This window comes from Pagrus major, chromosome 6 (genome assembly GCF_040436345.1).
Source record: "Pagrus major chromosome 6, Pma_NU_1.0".
In the NCBI taxonomy this organism is placed as follows: domain Eukaryota; kingdom Metazoa; phylum Chordata; class Actinopteri; order Spariformes; family Sparidae; genus Pagrus; species Pagrus major.
In genome coordinates, this window is record NC_133220.1 from 3,593,612 (window position 1) to 3,608,368 (window position 14,757).

General features: G+C 41.2%; 1 protein-coding gene across 1 annotated transcript in view; it reads right to left on the minus strand.

Annotated features, from left to right (window-relative positions):
* LOC140997852 (butyrophilin-like protein 1) overlaps positions 1-14,757 on the minus strand; it is a 158,962-nt gene that overhangs the window by 64,249 nt on the left and 79,956 nt on the right. The gene's annotated exons all lie outside the window — the stretch shown is intronic.

Below are 14,757 nucleotides of genomic sequence, written 5' to 3' on the forward strand. Positions count from 1 at the left end.
CGGCGCACAGTGTGCGAGCAAAGGTCACAAGTTACCATCACAACCACAAGTTACCATCACAACCACAAGTTACCATCACAACCACAAGTTACCATCACAACCAGTAGGCGATCTGGGGGGGGATGAGGGGGGGGGATGCCGTCCCCCTTGTTAACCTGCCATCACTCTCCATCCACTAGTAGCAGGAAGTGTGTTACAAATCACAAGCGGCCGCGATCGACGGCGCACAGTTGAGTCCAGCCGTGCGCGGCCGCTTTGTTCCGGCTGCCTGGTCCATTTTTGACGGAAGCCGCAACACGCTGCACAGAGCAGATCGCGCCGGCAGGAAGTCAGAGACACAGGAACGACATAGAGCATCCGGTCAATTTTCAAAATAAAACACCGTGTGCAGACTCCTGATTGTATAAATACAAAAAATGACCAGATCAACAAAATCTGAGCAAGTCAACAATATCGGGCAGACAAAAGGCTCGGTTCTGAAACGTTCCCGCTGGGTTCTCTTTATACATTCATGGTATGACGTCATGCGGAGGGCGGAACAAAACCTGTAGCAGACACGACGTCATAGAGTTTGTTCTGAAACTAAAATGTGACTTTCTGTAAGTGTTTTCAGTGTCTGTTCAGAACATGGAGGCTTATGTTCTGTTGGTAATTGTCATGTTTGTGCTGGTTTATAGTTCAACCATTAGTGAGCAGCTGTTACATTTCCTCACACCAGCTGTTTTAGTAGTTGTAGCGCACTCTGCTGGACAAACTATGTCATTGCACCAATTTTAAATTAGCCCAAGCATGTTTTTCTGCATTATAGTTTTTAAATATAAGGTTTTCGTATCGGTGCATATCGGACAATATATGAGACAATACCAATATATCTGTGAGAGGCTAATATCGGCCGATAAAATCGGCCTACCGATAAATCAGTCGGGCTCTACTATTTTGCACAATGTTCATTTTGTGTCCTTCAAGGAATTTAGATGGTAAAAACCTCCAAGCGGTCATGTAACTTAAAATGACTCTGCTTGTAGTGAATTGTGAGGAACATGAGAAAACCCTGCCTGAATAAACTCAGTCCACTGCAGACAATTTAAAGGTGTATTTACTTGTTACTTTAATACAGTTATGAAAAGACAATTGTAGCAGGGAGAGAAGGAAGATAACTGGATAAAATGGAGTTGTAAAATTAGAAATGTCACAGTTATGGTTAAGGCGTCAACAATGTCCTTTGGGAGGTGCACAGGTGTGTCGGGGCAGGGTGCTGCTCCCATTGAGCCGTCCCCCCTGTTAAAAATTAACAAATCACCTACTGATCACAACCACAAGTTACCATCACAACCACAAGTTACCATCACAACCACAAGTTACCATCACAACCACAAGTTACCAGCCCTTTTCACACAGAGTCGCCGCATTATTGCCGCAGCAGCAGTTCGCCATTTCTCCTCCGCTGGTTGTTCACACAGAGCTGAGCAGCTCCGGCTTAAAGACGAACCAGAGTAATTCACACAGCAAGCCGGCGCTGCGGGTCCAGAAGAGGCGTGGCGGTACACGTCATGGTGATGACGTATGTGTTTTTTTCAAGGTGTTCCCCGGTGTCCTCCTGTTAATCTAAACATGTACCTGCTGACTGTTTATAATCATATGGATGCTGTTATAATGTGTTGTGGTTGAGATCCTGACCCACCAAACATCCTGGAAAGTGACAAAGTTACGTTTTTCTCTAAATTACATAATCACCATCATTAAACAGGACGCTGTCTGACTCTTTCACTCGCGGGGAGGGAGGCTGTTTTCTGGGGGGAAAGTTCACTAAGTCTCGGTGGAGACTGACCGTCGTGGTGCCTGCGCCTCTGATACTACTAGGGGTGGGCGGATCGATCCAACTATCGATAGTATCGATACCAATGTGAGTATTGGTATCGGCTCGATACTAGCGTGATGAGATCGATATTTTTGTTGTAGTTTCTCTTCTATAAGTTCAGCAAATCACTCGTATTTCTTCACAGAGTTTGTGTGAGTGCAGCATCTAGTCCTTATGCACAGTGCTCCTCTCCACCTGCTCACTTAGGTTCACTAGCATTTAAAAGCAGCACCCAAAAGTTAACGCTGAGCTGCAAAGCAAACGGAGGGAGGAGGAGAGAGCTCCCCAAACCAGAACCAGACCCCAGGCATAGAGACAGACGTCACTGACAGAGGCCTTTCAACAAAAACCAAAACAATATCCAGGTAGCAATTTCTAGAAGTGAAAGTTATTTCCAGCATTAATTAATGTTGTTTTTCAAAGTGTAATTGGTGGTCAGAGATGTCATTTTAGCAGAGTGATTAAACTATTATCATATATTCAGACAGTTGAAATAAATCTTAATTGTTTTACTGGAAGTCAAAAATATATACTTATCAAAGTTCAAAGTTCAAAGTCGACTTTATTGTCAAAACTGCAATATGTACAAGACATACAGAGAATTGAAATTGTGTTTCCCTCTGTCCAGACAGAAATAAGAAATATAAGAATATAAAATAAAATAGAAATATAGATCTAAAAATAAAAATAAAAATAAAATATGTACAGCTAAGAGACATTCGGGAATATAAAGTCCGGAGATATAAATAGTGTGGAATAGGTATGTCAGTATTGGGATTGGATATAAATATAGATATAAATATGGCAGTTTGATATAAATATGACAGTATAAAATGGTGTAAACTGGTCTATGACAATGAAATTGTAAACATTCTTACACAGTGCAAATAGATTTTAAAGTGTTTTTGAGTTGTAAAAGTGACTGGTGCCATTTGGGGGGGGGGGGGGGGGGGGGGTCAACAATGTCCATAGTTAGTGGGGGCGGCGGGCGGAGAAGGAGAGGGAAGGGGGGGCAGCGCTGGGAGGGAGTTCAGCATCCTGATGGCCTGATGAATGAAACTGTCTCTCAGTCTGCTGGTTCTCGCTCGGAGGCTCCTCATCCTCCTCCCGGAAGGCAGGAGACTGAAGAGTTGGTGGTTGGGGTGGGTGGGGTCGCCCGCAGTGCTGAGTGCTTTGCGGGCCAGACGTGTGCTGTAAGTGTCCTGGAGGGAGGGGAGGGAGGCACCGATGATCCTCTATATATCCTCTATAGATCCTCCTTTATATTAAGATCTATAGCCTCAAACCTGAAGTATGAATATGGCAGAATACAATAACCCTTTTGTGTATCTGTTGAAGGAACATTAGTATTCCTATTGAGGCTACATGCAGATTTTAAAGTAAAAAGTATCGGTATTGGCAATACTGGCCCTGTAATTACTTGGTATCGGATCGATACCAAAATTTGCAGTATCGCCCACCCAGATACTACCTCTGACACCACCTCTGATACTACCTCCGCATCACAGGTGCAGCGAAATTTCACCCCTCACCACATCTGAAACTTTCACACAGAGGTGGATGCGGAAAATTGGCGCAGGATCCCCGCATGATTGCAAACGGGAGTGCGGCAGCCGGGATGCGAACCGGCATCCCATGGTTTAAAATGCAACATCTAACATTGTACTTAACCACTCAACTATCATATCATTACTACACTGTTGTGAGTATTTATACTATATAACATATATCCGCTAATATTAAATTGAAAAAAGTCTAAACTACAATAACCCTTTTTAGGATTACTTAAGATTAATTATACATAAATATGCTGGCGTCTTAAATAGGTGATGATTTAAATAGCTGGCTAATATAATAATAATATGGTAAATTGGTGTATTTTGAGAGAAGCAGTTTTACAAACAGACCATATATCCGCCCCTGCAGAGCGCTCAAAAACAGTGCGAAGGAACGCACCCAAGGCGGCGTCCGTCATTTGATTGGTCCACACTCTCCGAGGCAGGGGCAGTCACGTGTTTCTGTTTTTACGCAAAGGCAGCGTGAACAACTCAGGTGGCGTCATGCTACATTTGCATATCTAATAAGCACCGTGCTCCACATGTAACTTTTTTCCCCTCCTGTTCTCTGTCCCACTCAGGGGAGGAGTACGTACGTACGTACATACATACATACATACGGTTCCCAGCTGTGACTGGGTTCCCATCGTTCATGTTAATGAGCCGTTCAAAAGAATCGGTTCGTTCGTTAACGTCACAACACTAATACTTTGAGCACAGGGAGGGACAGCCTTGAGTCTGAGCAGACTCCTCAACCGGAGAGGAGGTGCTTGTTCTGAGTGCGTGCACATTAGATCTGAGCGAGCACAGGACATATTTGAATGCCAGCGAAATTTTTGTGTGCAAGAAGAAGATGTGTGAGCACAAGCATGTGATTTTTGAGTTCAAGCACACATTTTGAAAGAAAGCAGCAAACATCTCAGTGCGAGCACAAAATGTGAGCTTGAGGAGAATAAATCTGAGCACGAGAAGGAGCTGTGTCACTGAAAAGGAATGAAATCATGCTCTCAAACTGAAAATCTACGCTCTTGAATAAAGATAGGATAATTCTTCCATAAGTAAGCACTAAAAGACCACAGGTGAGCACCTTTTCTTTTTTTTTACAACAACAATGGAAGACCTTGCCAACCTTGGACCATACAACAGCCCATATTCTCACATTTCTGGACAGACTCCACAACATTCTCATACCACCATCTTTTTTTCCTTATATTTTTTCTGCACATTTTTTTCTGCAATTTTCTTTTTCAGTTTACTGTTTTGTGAGCATAGTTTTGTTAACTCCAATGTAAATATATCTGCTGTGCACTGTTGCACTGACTTGTTTGGTGAAAAATAAAAAATAAATGTTTCAACAGCATGTGTGTGCATCTGCAAATATTTCTGTGCATGTGAACAATCTGAAGAATTATCTACAATTTGAACTATTTTAGTATTATGGCAAAGCATACTAAAGATGAGAGTGCGTTTCATTATGCCCAACAGTTTGTAGTTGGATAGACAAGAATCTGGTAATATGAATGAAGTGTGTGCCATTTGGTGCAAAAGTTTGATTTTGATGATGCTATATGTAGTTTTGGCTGCAGTGCTTCATTTTGCAGGATGTATGAGGTATTTTGCAGTTTGGGTGTGTGGTTTTGTGAATTGTGTTAAGTATTTTGATAAAACCAGCCTAGTTTGCAAAATTGTGATTTAGCAATTGGAAAAAACTGTAACATCCAGCATGTTTCCACATTGTTCCGCTGTTCAGATGAAATAAAGTGAGAATTAAAAACTCTCAGTGAGTGATGATCAGTTTTCTTACCGTCTCCAGCAGCAGACGTTTCTCCAGAGCAGCTCAGCAGACAGAGACACACGAGAGGAAGAAGCTCCATAGTTGTCGATGTCCTCTGAGGACTTCACCACACTGATGGTGTCTCTATATGACGGAGCTTCAGACACTCCTCAACACCCTGACTGGTTCATCACAACCTGTTTCTGCTCCTCAGCCTGCAGGCAGTGAGAGCTGCAACACTTCCGGTACAAACCACATATTTCACTATGACTCGTGAACTGCACTTTGTCTTCACACTGTGTATAAAAAAATCAACTTTATAGCCTCAAATTCAGCTTCAGCTTCACTGTTAATGTGTCAAAGCTGCTTCTCTTCCTGACCTGTTGCGACCTGATCAGCAGCAGTGAAACATCTCTGCAGTTCCTCCAACACAAGCAAATAAAAGATCCGCTCCAGACGTGTTGAAAGAAACAGGCTGTAATGAAGAGTGTAACTCAGCCCCAAGTTTCACAGTCCACAAAACATTTCACACAAAAACACTGATGTAGAAGAAATTCCCAGTTTCCCTCCTTATATTCAGGCAACACAAACATCACAGTGGTTTGTTGGAAATACAGTTAAAGGAACAGTTCACTCAAACAAAACAGAAACTCAGTCATCATCTCCTCCCTCATGCTGATGTAAAGTCAGGTGAAGTTTCATAGTCCACAAAACATTTCTGGAGCTTCACAGTAAAACTCTCCTCAACAACTGAAGTAGCTGGAGACTTGTTTTAAAACGAAAAAGCAACAGAAATAAAACTCCATTAAAACTTTGCCGAATTAGCTGTTAGTAGTTCCTGTTTGCAGTGAACCTGTTGATGAACAGACAACTATCAGTGGATTACTTTGAGACTGAAGGAAACTTAAAAACAGGAGATTTCTCAGGCAAGTTCTGCACATGTAAGAAGCGTCTGTTTTCAGGATTTGTCAGCAAATTTATGGAGTCATTATCTCCCCGAGTTCAGCTTGATGATGTTTTATATCGAGTGTCCGATGTAAAAAATTTGACTGCAGTTTTCACATCTGAGACAAATTGTTCATAAAAATGTTTATATGTAAACAAAAACAGTTAAGTTTCAAATCTAAATGTTAGATTTTGATTTAACGTTTTGTTTTTTTACATACGAACATGTTGAATCTAAATATTACAGGTGACCCATATAGATGTAACATTTAACTAACAAATCTAACAATTATGCCTCAGATTTGAGGAAAATGAGCTAAATATTGAAAATATATCAGTGAGAAAACTGCAATCACAACTGACCAGCTGCTGGAGACGCATCAGATAATCAGAATATAAAAATAAAAGAATAAAGCAACATAGAACAGAGTGAAAGAGCTCGTCTTTGTCCTCAACAACATTAATAACAGAGTCAAAGTTTGTTTGGTCGATCATTTTTTCTCTTAAAGCTTCACAAGAGTGGAACTGAATCTCACCAAATATCAGAATTCAACACAAACTTTTCATTTAATTCTCACTGAACAGAATGATTCATTAATAATCAGCTCTGTCAGCATTAAAGGCCACCTGCTCTCTTCTGTTGTCACCTCGTTAACTCCAATCTGTCTGATAACATTAAACTACTTTAACAACTCCTGACACACAACGACCTCAAAACCACACTGAATATTTATATTTATATTAGACCATTCTGCAAAATCACACATTATATTTAATTATGATGTTTTGAACATTTTATGATTATTGCAACAACATCTGTCCAGGAAAGTACAGCATGGTTAACATTTAGATCAGATTTGTGGGAAAGATCAAATAAACTCTGGTGAATGTGCTGTTAGTGTTACAGAACTACTGTTAAACGTTTTAGCTTTGTTTGATGCATATTTAACATCAGGAGACTAAACTAAGCTCAGCTCTGGACGAACTAGTTTGTACGACGTCTTGTCGAACCAAATCTGAAGACAAAAGATTTTAACGTTTAAACAGAATTTGTGGAAAAACAGCAAAAGAAAATGCAAAGTGACGACATTATGTGAATATAATGAGTTGGTTCACGGAGATAAACAGTTAATTCTCCAGTCAGATGCTTTCAAACTGCAGCAGAAGACACAACGTTATAATTAAAAGAGCTCCAGTCAAAGTCTGTTTCCTTTGTTTCATTTTCTTCTTATCTATACGACAAATTTCTCCTGACAGTCATGCCAAGAAAATGTTTCCGGTGTTTCCACTATGTTCATACATCTTTCCTGGCAGTTGTACTCTGTTGTACACGAGACGTGAAAGAAGAAGTTGTGTGAAGAATTAAAGAGAATTTCAAACCCTGCAGACTTCCTGTCACTGCTTGAAGTGGATGTCAACGTTGGTCTGTTGGTTTCAGGAAGTTAGTCGGGTTCAGATGTTGTTCAACCGTCAGACAAACGTGTCAGAGCGGACTTTTTTTTTTTTTTTTTACATATAAACATATTTCTAACAATGTATATCTCAAATGTGAAGAAAATGAGCTAGATATTTAAAATATATCAGTGAGAAAACTGCAGTCAACTTTTTACATTTGGTTTTATGTCCCAGACAACTGTACTCTCCAACTTTAGGCCCATTTCCAAATTGCCCTTTCTGTCCAAAGTCATGGAGAAAGTTGTTTCATCGCAGCTTCAAGATTTTTTAGATCAACATGGTATCCATAAAAAATTTCAATCTGGTTTTAAACAGCTTCATAGCACTGAGACAGCTCTTTTAAAGATTTTTAATGATTTGATCCTAGCAGTCGACTCCGGTCACTCGGCAGTCCTTGTTCTCCTCGACTTAACGGCTGCTTTCGACACAGTCGACCACAATATCCTCCTGTCCTGCTTGGAGAGCTCTGTTGGGATCAGGGGTACTGCTCTAAAATGGTTTAACTCCTACCTGACGGACAGGACTTTTTCAATTCGCCTGGGAGATTATTCATCTGGATATGCTCCGCTCCTATGTGGTGTCCCCCAGGGTTCGGTTCTGGGCCCCACCCTATTTTCATTATATATGTTGCCCCTAGGTTCTATATTTGAAAAGCATAATGTCTCGTTCCATGTCTTTGCTGATGATGTTCAGATATACATGCCCTTAAAAATCAAAAGCAAAGGTGCATTGCAACCTCTGCTTGATTGTCTGGACGAAGTTAAAGGAACTTGCGTCTGACGAACAGGGATGAGACGGCATCAGCTGCACTGTTGTGAAGAGCTTGTGCGCGCTCCCACGCCGGCTTGGCTGATGGCTGCAGTTCCCCTAACGGCCGCAGCGGCCGGCGAGTCACTATTGAGTCTTATTTCTTGATCCTGCCCCAAGTCCCTTTAAGTTGTGGCCGTCCTCAAACGTTTTAAAATTAAATGAGAGCAAGACAGAAGTTATTGTGTTTGGCTCCCCGCTGCCATTGGGGGATGAACCTATCCTTGGGCCTATCTCCTCAAATATGCTCAATTCCGTGAAAAGTCCGGGAGTGCACCTTGATACTTCTTTTAAATTTGGAAAACAAATTTCATTGGTGGTCAGCTCAAGCTTCTTCCAATTGAGATTAATAAGCAAAATAAAAGCTTACCTTCCCCCGGGTGACTTAGAGAAAGTGGTACGTGCTTTTATTACAAACCCGCTGGACTACTGCAACGCTCTGTATGTGGGCCTAGACCAGTCCTCTATCCAACGTCTCCAGCTGGTCCAAAATGCGGCCGCTCGCCTTTTAACAGGCACCAAGAAAACTGAGCACATAACCCCAGTGTTGAGGTCTCTCCACTGGCTTCCTGTTTGCCAGAGGATAAGTTTTAAAATTTTATTAGTGACTTTCAAGGCCATGAATGGCTTGGCTCCCCCTTATCTTGGTGACCTGCTTGTTGCCCACACTCCATGTAGAACATCATGGTCAGCCGAGCAATTCCTCCTCAGCAAACCAAAATCTAGGCTAAAAACCAGAGGTGATCGAGCCTTCGCGGTCGCTGCTCCAAAACGTTGGAACAACTTGCAACTCTGCATCAGAACAGCTCCAAATGTAGAGAATTTTAAATCCCTGCTCAAAACCCACCTCTTCTCCCTGGCTTTTAACACTCCTGACTGACTTTAACTGATTTTATTGTTTTATTGTGTTTTATTGTGCTTTTATCTGATGTATTTAATTGTAATTGTATTTGTTTTTAATTGTAAAGCGCCTTGGCTAAAGGTGCTATATAAATAAAGCTTGACTTGACTTGACTTGACAACCTCTGTTTAGTGTTCGCTCCTTTTTAATACACATAAGTGGTTTTTAATCCAAATGTTATTTACTGATGTATTTTATGTCGTGGAACAAAACTTAAAAATCTCTTATGCTCACGTGTTGACCACAGAAGATGTTTGACGAGAAACGGAAAATAGCAGCCTTCTTAAAAGAGGATGTCACTCATCACACCTGTCACGCACACACACACACGCTCGCACGCACGCGCGCACACACACACACGCATTATCATCTATATCTTCTAACAGTGCAACCATGAGAGAATGTTTGCAGGGGACGAGTTTCTCAGAAAGTAGCAGCCTTCTCAAAAGAGGATATGACCCCGCCCAAACTCACCCACCCAACCACCCACCCAACCCCCTGAGTCCATGTAGAAACATCCTTTACACAATCATGTGTTTCACGAAGAGTTGAACCTCACAACAACCTGACTGAGCCTTTCAACATGACACTATCACCTGTTACCAATGAACCTGTTCACCTGCAGAGTCTTTTGTTGCCACTATCCCAAACTTGTTTGAAGCGTGTTGCTGCCATCAGATTCACAAGAAGCAAATATTTACAGAAATCAACATAGTTTATCAGTTTGAAACTTAAATATCTCGTCTTTGTACAGTATTTAATTAAATATAGAACAAAAATACATGCAAATGATTGTATTCTGTTTTATTCACGTTGTAACTGTCTGTTGACAGAGGCGCACACACCTGACCTATAGAGCAATACATGTTTATATGTAAACAAAAAAAGTTAAGTGTTAGATTTAACGTGTAACTTTTTTTTTTACATAAACATATTTCTAACAATTTATATCTCAAACGTGGACAAAATCAGCTAAATATTGAAAATATATCAGTGAGAAAACTGCAGTCAACTTTCTACATTTGGTTTTATGTCCCAGACAACCTCTGTTTCGTGTTCGCTCCTTTTTAATACACATAAGTGGTTTTTAATCCAAATGTTATTTACTGATGTATTTTATGTCGTGGAACAAAACATACAGATCTCTTAAGCCCATGTGTTAACCACAGAAGATGTTTGATGAGAAACGGAAAATAGCAGCCTTCTTAAAAGAGGATATGTCACTTATCACACACACGCACGCACACACACACACACACACGCATTATCATCTATATCTTCTAACAGTGCAACCATGAGAGAATGTTTGCAGGGACGAGTTTCTCAGAAAGTAGCAGCCTTCTCAAAAGAGGATATGACCTCCCTAAACTCACCCACCCAAACTCACCCACCCAACCCCCTGAGTCCATCTACATTTGGTTTTATGTCCCAGACAACCTCTGTTTCGTGTTCGCTCCTTTTTAATTATTATTGTTTATTTTATTGTTTTATTGTGCTTTTATCTGATGTATTTAATTGTAATTGTATTTTTTTTAATTGTAAAGCGCCTTGGCTAAAGGTGCTATATAAATAAAGCTTGACTTGACAACCTCTGTTTCGTGTTCGCTCCTTTTTAATACACATAAGAGGTTTTTAATCCAAATGTTATTTACTGATGTATTTTATGTCGTGGAACGAAACATACAGATCTCTTAAGCCCATGTGTTAACCACAGAAGATGTTTGACAAGAAACGGAGAATAGCAGCATTTTTAAAAGGATGTGTCACTCACCACACCTGTCACGCACGCACACACACACACACACACACACACACACACAAACATACACACGCACACACACACCTGCACCATCAGACCTTTCTGTTCCACACATCGAGGCTGGTTTTAGGACAGTAGAGGGCGCCACAGTCTTGAAAATGGACGCTAAGATAAACACCTCAGATTTCAGGTAAAGAGGGAAAACTTCTCTTTTTGTTTCTAACTTGTGGTTTAAATACTTGAATCCCAACTAACCCAGACAGACCGAGCAGGAACAGCAGCTGGGCTCGATGCTTCAGGAGGCTCCAACAGAGTCTGGATCTGAATACAGTCCAATGTATGATGAGTGGTGGATTTACAAATAACCTAGTTATCTAGTTAACTGGAGGATGTCCAAAGACTGAAGAGAAAGTCAGAGGAACACCTGGACACACGGACATGATGATAAATAATGTACCGTCTTTTGTTGTGAAATGCAGTGATGGAAGGTAACTAAGTACATTTAAAAAGAAATGATGAGTCCAATAATCAGAGAAATGCTGAATATCAGTTCAGATAATTGGCCCGGCTGATAATCGATCGACCCACAGTGAACAGCTTATACTTAATGTTAATGTGAAAATACGTATAATATTATATTGTCGACCCCATTGTATTATTATGAGTATTTAACCTGCTGGTTTGTGTCTGTGTACAACTGCTGCACGCGCCTCAAACGACAGTTGACCTCAAACGTCAGTTAACGGCTGGTCGCGTGAAGTTCGCCGCTAACCGCCGCTAGCTGCCGCTAACCGCCGCTAGCTGCCGCTAACCGCCGCTAGCTGCCGCTAACCGCCGCTAGCTGCCGCTAGCCGCCGCTAGCTAGCACCGCCTGCTCTGAGCGGCCGCACCGGGACAACACGCCGGGATTCAAAGCTCTGCCGGCGGCTCTGCAGAGCTGCTGGTCGGTGTCTGGCTGCTGACGTCGACTGGGGAAATACTCGGACAGCAACACGGTGAGAAACAGGGAACATGCGGCAGCTGACAGCTCAGTTTCACTGCTCATCCAGGAGCCGAGGAGCCGCATCACTCGGTGTCTGCTCACTCCGTCACCTCTGGTCGTTATTTCACATCTTAACTCTTCATCATCCTCCAGTTTATTTCTAATGTGAGGTCCTGACTGACAACTGTGTGTGTCTGATCCTCACTGTGCTGTTAAAGGAGGTCAGTGTGTCTTCAGTCGTCGTGTCATTCATCATGAACTGTGTGTGTGTTGAGAGGACGTCTTGTTTTCATACAGCGCCACCTGCTGCACTGCTGTGGTTAACTACATGTATAATAATTAACTACATGTATAATAATTAACTACATGTATAATAATGATTATTAGACATGTTATTGGCTTCAAACTGACTTTTCAAAAAGCTGCTAACAGTCGTGATGAGTTCATGAAGGTTTTCTCCATCTGTGGTTAAACGTTGTTAGTTGTTCTGCTTTGTTTTAACTGTGTTACACTGCAAACTCAGCTTCAAATGCTTTAAAGGGACACGATGTTTGGAGAAGACATTCACACTCAGTATTTTAACATTTACAGCATTAATGAGGTAATAATACAAACTCAGATGTATTTATTTTCTCCATCAGTGAGTAAACAAGCTGCTCTCAGAGGAGAATAAGGTCCCAGAACACTGTTTGAGGCTACAAAGGTGGCAGGGTCCGCCACGTATAAACAATTCAAGTATCAAGGTCTTTTTCACACTTTTGCTGGACTGTGTTACATCTAAACAGTCACTACAACATGTTTCTGAAAGCATTTTAGGCAGCAATGGGCAGAGTAGTGACAGACTCTTGGTTCATAGTTGCACCATCGGGTTCAGACAGTTTGATCAGAGTTTGGTGAGATGATCCTCACACGATACAAGAGAGACGGGCAGCTTTGTCTCCTTCTCAACATCTGACTGTATCTTTGTGTCCGTGCATCAACAGTCTGTAGTTGATATGACAGCCCTGAAATCTGAAGGGTGACGTGTTTTGGCAGAGTTTTGCAGGTAAAAAGGTGAGGGGGCTCTGGGTGCAGGCAAAATAGAGAGAAGTTTAACATTGTTCATTTGTGTTTAGCACCAACATTGTAGTGACACAACGCTGGTTGTAAATCTAGTGTGAGCCTCACATTGTGCTTTTCTGCTTCTCTCCTGTCTTCTCTCTTAAACACAGTGTTTCAGTCAGTGACGGGATAAAAACAACATGATTACATCACTAGTGCCTTAGTTATACTTGATATCTCACAGTCCAGTAGTAAATGCTGTGCTGCCCTTAATAAGCTGCTGTTTATATTGTGTTCACAGGTGCATCTCCAGAGCCGGCGCTGGAAACATCCTTCCTGCTGAGGAGCCTCAGGTCTCAGAGAGAGGAGGCAGCTACTACGTTACCCTCAACACCACTGTGACCAAGACAGGACGCTGCCGCTGTGTAGCCACACAGGAGGACATTAACCATCAGACTAGTGCTGAAACCTTCCCGATTATCAGTGGTGAGTTTTCTGTCTCAATGTTTTACTCACAAAATTATTTTAATTGTTCATGTGTCATTAGTTTAAAGTATTTTAGACACCCTAAGACACACTAAGTTTTGTACTCTCTGGTGGGGCAACTTTTAATCATGACGTTACGATGGTAAACAGCTCAGTAGTCGATGACTGTCAGCCAGCGATGGATGATGGCCCATTCTTTGTCTACGTGGACTGATGACTATGGATGTTTATTTTATTCTTTAAATTATATATTTGATGTAGATTAAAACATCAGTTTTGATGCAAAGCTTTGCTGCAGTTTGCTTATTTCATCTGGTTTATGTTTCCAGATAGTAAACCTTCAACTAGGTGTATCTGTTCTTACTAAATCAATAAACTACAGAGTGATCATTCCCTTTAACAGCTCAGTAATCAAGTAATACGAGTTTATGTTTATGGCTGAAATTAGTAGATTAAGTTATCACTGAACTGACTTTAAATTAAATCAACCATCATATTTATAACACATGAATTTATCAAGTCAAACATTCTGTGGTTTCTGTCAGTGCTGTCAGCATCCTCCTGTAATCCCACTCACATTTAAGTTCTGGTTATTATTGGATTATATCTGACATTTTAATGCTCAAAAGTATCTTATCATTAATTGTATACACAGGCAGTTAGTTGTATAAGCATTGCCAGTGCTACTGTCAGTATGTGGTTGTTTTACTTCCTGACCACCAGAGGGCGCTCCAACATCACCAGTAAACACCTGGAATTACCAACAGGTGATACTTTCTTCATAGGTAATAATTGAGCTGAGGCACTGATGAGCCCTGTGATGAGGAGGGAGGCATCTTTGAGCTTTTTAGATATTTTCATGTTGGAGGTTAATGTTAACACACTGAATGTGAGAATTTGATTCAGAAAACAGATTTTGTTTGCTGAACATTAAAGCTGCTGTAAACTTGCTGTTTGTTTTGCAGTTAGCTTTCCCTCCCTCCTCTTTATTTTACCGCCTCTTTACGAGTTCTCTGTCCTGATTGGATAAAGTGGGCAGGGATACCAGAAAATGTCTTTTGTCTTTACTTCCTGACCAAACCCTCTGACAGTGATTACTGTTGGAGTATAGAGCTATTAACACTTATTTTAATTGGATAAAATAACACTTAAAGCAGCTTTAATAAATGTTATGGTTGATCTCAGGTCCTGAG